Here is a 6,525-nt window from a genome sequence, read left to right on the forward strand (position 1 = left end):
TGCCATAGATCAAACAGCAAAATGCTGGATGGGGCTGTCATGGTTCCGATAGATGAAACTCTCCATTGTTTACCTTAAAGAATCTTTTATTCGAGAAACAAAGTATTGGCACTACTTAGCTGAAGCCAAAAAGTGAATTCCCCTTCCCTGGCACAAAGTAGCAAAGCACAATTCCCTCCTCCAATTAACAGTCATAAATCACATTTCCCAATTAACTTGAAGTGGGGGCTTTCTCCCCATCTCTCCAGCCCACCAAATCTCTATCAACTCTGGGCCCAATGACCTTGGGTTCCCACCGCTGAGTTATTATTGTTATGACTAGCTGGACCCTCATTCACATTCCCCCTCCCAGCATCAAGAACTCTAAAAGCGATAGAGGAAAAATGGCTACATTTCCATCTGTTGTCAAAGCAAAAACATCCGATGTTAGCAGTGTTGACATCGGCTTCCTCAGTGGGCTGTACAGATGTGAACATTTCATAATGACTTGGTCTAATGTGATTTTGTGATAAAGATGAAATAAAAAATGAGGAGTGGAAGGCCGATTACAAGTGAAAGGAGCGCCAGGATGACAGCCGTCCTTGAATATCTCCGAGCAGCTGTAAGATTTCCCTCATGATTGGCTTTTTGAGTCTGGAAAAAAATATATGAGAGAAATGATGCAAAAATGCAACTGACGCATCTGATTAGGACATTAAAAATCTAGTTTAGCATGTCTTGAGGCCTTAGGCATTATGGGTAGTCCTCAGTTTATGACCACTATTGAGCCCAAAATTTCTATTGCTAAGCCAGGCAGTTGTTAAGTGAATTTCCCCCCCATTATATGGCCTTTTGGCCATGGTTGTTTAGCAAAGCGCTGCAGCTGTGACGTGAGTCCTGCGGTTGTTAAGTGAATCTGGATTCCTCTATTGGAAGCCAGCTAGGAAGATTGTAATACATGACAATTGTCAAGTGCATGAATTTTGATCATGTGACCTTGGTCATAATGCAAAAGTTGCAAGGTGGAAAAATGATCGCCAGTTCCTTTTTTCAGGCCATTGTAACTTCGGTCCCTAAACAAATGGTTGTAAGTTGAGAATTATTGGCATATTCTACCTACTTATAAGTAGAAAGGCAAAATATAAGTCGAATACTGATACTAATACCAATAGTAATAATAACATAATATTAATGGTATTTATACTGTGTAACTGGGGCCAAAGAGGTGCCTTTTCAGGAGGCAACTGGACTTTCTTGTTTTTCTTTGAAGATGTTTTGCTTCTCATCTAAGAAGCTTCTTCCGCTCTAACTGGATGGTGGGGAATGGAAGGATTCATACTCCTTGCAGACAGCTGGTCATTTGCCTTCTTTTGGAGAGTCGTTGAGGCCATTTGGAGGTTTATCTATGCCCTCAGGGTCACCTGAGTGGTGCAAATAGGTGTGGAAACCTCTTGGCTGCAGGATGTTTTCTGCCCTGTGTCCCTTTGGTATTGAAGACAGGCGCTGGCTGCTGGGGATGAGTCCGTGCTGTCCACACCTCAAGCTGAAGAAACAAATGGTTCCTGTAGTGTGCAATGTTTTTGAAAATCTGTTCATACTCCCGCACCATTCAAAGGATGCTCATCCCAAACTGCATAGCCAAATGTCTATGGAGATTATCAGTCACCCAGATCATGGTTCAGATATCCAGGTCATGGTTGTCCCAAAGCTGTTTTTTCAGGAGGCAACTGGACTTTCTTGTTTTCTTTGAAGATGTTTTACTTCTCATCCAAGAAGCTTCTTCTGCTCTGATTGGATAATGGGGAATGGAAGGATTTATATTCCTTGCAGCTGGTCATTTGCATTCTTTTAGAGCAGGGGTCTTCAAACTTGGCCTGGCTGAGGAATTCTGGGAGTTGAAGTCCACAAGTTATAAAAGGGCCAAGTTTGAAGACTCCTGTTTTAGAGAGTCATTGAGGCCACCTGGAGGCTTATCTGTGTCATCAGGAGTATAAATCCTTCCGCTCCCCATCATTCAGTCAGAGCTGAAGAAGCTTCGTGGATGAGAAGCGAAACGTCTTCAAAGGAAAAAAAGAAAAACAATAAATTCCAGTGGCCTCTTGAAAAAACACATTTGAGGCAACCCTGACCTGGATGACTGAGAATCTCCATAGACAACTGGGGCCAAACTACCACTTTTGATGCCTATCCACATTTTTCTCCCTATAGATACAGATGTGACTACAGATAGTTGTTGACCTGCAGTAGAGACTATTCAAAGTTATAGTGGCATTGAGAAAAGGTGACTTGTGGCCAGTCCTCACACTTACAGCATCCCACAGTTACATGATCAAAATCCGGGCCCTTGGCAATCAGCATGTATTTATGATGGTTTTAGCATCCCAAGATCATGAGATCACTTTTTGTGACCTTGCTAGCTGACAACCCAAGTTAACGGGGGAAGCTGGATTTGCTTAATGACCATGTGATTCACTTAACAACCGCAATGATTTGCTTAATGACCTCAACAAAAAAGGTAGCAAAATTGGATGCAACTCAATTCACAACTGTCTTGCTTAACCATGGAAATGTTGGTTCCAATTGTGGCCCTAAATCAAGTTCTACTTGTATTAATCTTTAGTTGACTCAAGTGGTACAAAATGGGCATCTATAAAACAGTCGACATTTTAAAAAAAACGGGCTGGGAGTTGTGATTTCCTATCCTAGCTTATCCTACATTTCCTTTCAAAAGGGAAGAGATGAGGAAGTTTGGGTGAGAAAGAGGCAGGAATGTGTGGGGAAAAAAAATCACAGAGAACAAGGTGTGCTGCAGCTGCCAAAAAGGCCAACACAGTGCTAGGCTGCATTAACAGAGGGATAGAATCAAGATCACGTGAAGTATTAATACCACTTTACAATGTCTTGGTAAGGCCACACTTGGAATACTGCATCCAGTTTTGGTCACCACGATGTAAAAAAAGATGTTGAGACTCTAGAATGAGTACAGAGAAGAGCAACAAAGAGGATCAGGGAATTGGAGGCTAAAACATATAAGGAAAGGCTGCTGGAATTGGGTATGTCTAGTTTAATGAAGAGAAGGACGAGGGGGGACATGATAGCAGTGTTCCAATATCTCAGGGGCTGCCCCAAAGAAGAGGGAGTCAAGCTATTCTCCAGAGCGCCTGAAGGCAGGACAAGAAGCAATGGATGGAAACTCATCAAGGAGAGAAGCAACCTTGAACTAAAAAGAAACTTCCTGACAGTCAGAACAATTAACCAGTGGAACAACCTGCCTCCAGAAGCGGTGAATGCTCCAACACTGGAAGTTTTTAAGAAGAGACTGGACAGCCATTTGTTTGAAATGGTATAGGGTTTCCTGACTGAGCAGGGGGTTGGACTTGATGACCTCCAAGGTCCCTTCCAACTTTATTATTATCATTATTATTAAGGTGGATTTGGTAAGTCTATGCCAAAAGCAATAAAAGAGAAATAATATAAAAAAGCTGACTTCACATAGAATGTCTGTGAGAAGATGAGACTCCCAGGAATTCTGGGAGTTGAAGTCCATGAGTCATAAAAGAGCCAAGGTTGCCTACCCCTGGGCTAGAAGACCCCTGAGGTCCCTTCCAGCTCTATTATTCTGTATTCCCCACATTTATCCACTCTCCTATCAGACATATCAATCATTTTATTGCTTTGGAAGCTAAATTAAATCCCATTATTCCTTCTGACTCTGCATAGTAAACAGTGGAGATCAAAGGTACCTCATATATACAGTATATATATGTGAGGCACATATCTTATCTCCAGTGGAAAAGACATCTATGAAGTGAAAGTCATGAATCATCACAATGGAAACTCTCAAAGCAAGACTTGAGCTGCAATTCACAGAAACCTCTAACCTTCAACTGAGGATTCATCTTGCCACAACAATGGATGTTTCTGGAAAAAAATTGCTAATCTCCAATATTTGTATATGACTTGATTATTTTTCACGTATTTGATGGGAAGGACATAGTTCAATGCATCCCACACTGACAGGGAGAAAATTTAGGGTGACTCATAACATCTCTAGTTTCTCTATTTTCAGCATCTTTAGAGAGTTGGGGTTTTTGAATAGGAGCTATGCAAGTACTGTAGTGTTTAAGGCCCATAAAACCACATTGGGTTATTGGCGCCAGTTCATGCAGCCACAATCAACATTACTTCTCTATCCAGAGGTGTAAAGCTCTTTGAAACAGGGCTTTGTGAAGTCTTTGTGAGATGGATGATACTAAATACTGCATCCAGTTTTGGTCACCACAATGATAAAAAGATGCAGAGACTCTAGAAAGAGTACAGAGAAGAGCAACAAAAATGATCAGGGGACTGGAGGCTAAAATACACTAAGAACGGTTGCTGGAATTGGGTATATCTAGTTTAATGAAAAGAAGGATTAGTGTTGACATGATAGCAGTGTTCCAATATCTCAGGGGTTGCCACAAAGAAGAGAGGGTAAACCTAATCTCCAAAGCACCTGAAGGCAGGACAAGAGGCAATGGATGGAAACTAATCAATGAGAGAAGCAACCTAGAACTAAGAAGAAATTTCCTGACAGCTAGAACAATTAACCAGTGGAACAACTTGCCTCCAGAAGTTGTGAATGCTCCAACACTGGAAGTTTTTAAGAAGAGATTGGACAACCATTTGTCTGAAATGGTATAGGGTTTCCTGCCTGAGTAGGGGGTTGGACTAGAAGACCTCCAAGGTCCTTTCAACTTTGTTATCCCATCCCATCCCATTCCATTCCATTCCATTCCATTCCATTCCATTCCATTCCATTCCATTCCATTCTATTCTATTCTATTCTATTCTATTCTATTCTATTCAGCGTCTCATCTTCCAAAGAGGCAAGGAAGTGGTGCAATTCAGTTTACTCCATGGCATATCTTTCCATGGTAGCCAATATGGTAATACTGAGGAATTAGTTTGATAAATGATAACCCATATCTTCAGATTTTGATAAAACAAAGCATAAAAGTCCTGGTAAAAGAGGATCAACTGAATTAAAGACTGGATTTTAAAGGATCGGAGGTGATGCAGATTGATCACCAGGGATGTCGATGAATGAAAATACTTCTATGCTGACATGGAGCCCATTTCATTTGTAGCAGACTACACAAGAACAAACACAGAGACATACATTCATAGGCTTACCAGTTTAGAGAAAACAAAGGCAGCTATGCCCAGGGGCAAGAAACAGCACAGTGCAGCAACGATAGAGAAGCCTATATAATCAGGTTCTTCAACTAGTTCAGCAGGCACAAAGACAACCGTCTGTGGTTTCTGAAGGACTGGAATGTGTTTGGATGCTGTCCTATCTGGGTCATCTACAGGTCGGTCCTTGGCTGGCAGAATAAGAGATTTCTCACAGTCTACACAATGAGCTGATTCAGGAGGAGTTTTTGGAAGATCAGGCTGAATTTCCGAATAATGGGGTGGACTTTGGGAGATAGGCATATCTTCTTGCATCCTGTGGTATTTTGGGGAGCTCATGGTTTTGGATAGTAGCCCTTTCTACAACTTCACTGGTGTTCTGCAGATTCCTTTGGTCTTTCTTCCCAATTCTCTCCGGTCCTGATTTCTGGCCAGCTGTATAATAACAAGCAATCTTGTTTTGATTTGCTGCCTACCCTGTCATGGTTCCGACAGCTGAAACTCTTCAAAAGAACTTCGAGGCATTGTTTACCTTAAAGAATCATAACATCGGCACTGCATAAACAAAACCGAAAACTGAAATCCTCTCCGCTGAGCCTATAGTATCAAAGCACAATTCCCTCCTCTAACTAATCACATTCCCCAATTAGCTTCCTCTCCATCCCACCAATTCCTTATCAGCTCTGGTTACAATAATCTTCTTTCTCATGCTAAGTTTGGTGTTATGTCTAGCTGGATCTCGTTCACATTCCCCCCCTCCCAGCATCATCTAACTCTAAAAGCAAAACGTAAAAGATGGCTACAATTCTATCTGTTGTCAATGCAAAAACATCCAATGTTAGCAGTGTTGACATACCCCTTCCGTGCTTTTTCCTGGGAGTTGCCTTTGTGTTCTGATTCTGACTGCAGTGAATTGACACACTCTCTCTCCCCCAGCTCCCTTTTTGCTGGAACATTTGTATATAAAATGCAGGCATCTCTGCTTTGCTTCTCTTTTGAGGGCTATGATGTATGTTCAGGCTTTGGACATAATAATGCCTATGTCATGGTTCCAACAGATGAAACTCTTCAAAAGAACTTTGAGGCATTGTTTACCAATGTCTACCAAAAACTAAATTCCCCTCCCCTGGATACCAAGTAACAAGGCACAATTCCCTCCTCCAATAAACAGTCACAAATCACATTCCCCAATTAGATTGAAGCCTGGGCTTTCTCCCCAGCTCTCCAGCCTGCCAAAACTCTATCAACTGTGGGCCAATGACCTTGGGTTCCCATGGCTTAGTTATTGTTGTTATGACTAGCTGGTCTCTCATCCACGTTCCCCCTCCCAGCTTTAACTAAAAGCAAAAATGGCTGCATTTTCATCTGTTG

The 6,525-nt window shown here is 41.8% G+C and overlaps 1 long non-coding RNA gene across 3 annotated transcripts; it reads right to left on the reverse strand.

The window, feature by feature from the left end:
* Positions 1-315: 315 nt before the first annotated feature.
* LOC120300161 lies at positions 316-6,271 on the reverse strand. 3 transcript variants are annotated; one of them, XR_005554568.1, is made up of 3 exons: positions 6,011-6,271; positions 5,155-5,686; positions 316-633 (listed from the first exon to the last, which is right to left on the reverse strand). It is a non-coding gene; the product is annotated as an uncharacterized LOC120300161 (long non-coding RNA). The 3 variants fall into 3 exon arrangements; XR_005554567.1 differs by having other exon boundaries at positions 5,155-5,709; XR_005554566.1 differs by having other exon boundaries at positions 5,155-5,589; positions 6,011-6,270.
* Positions 6,272-6,525: the final 254 nt, after the last annotated feature.

This window comes from Crotalus tigris, unplaced genomic scaffold (assembly GCF_016545835.1).
Source record: "Crotalus tigris isolate CLP2741 ecotype Arizona unplaced genomic scaffold, ASM1654583v1 scf7180000024338.4412243, whole genome shotgun sequence".
NCBI lineage: Eukaryota > Metazoa > Chordata > Lepidosauria > Squamata > Viperidae > Crotalus > Crotalus tigris.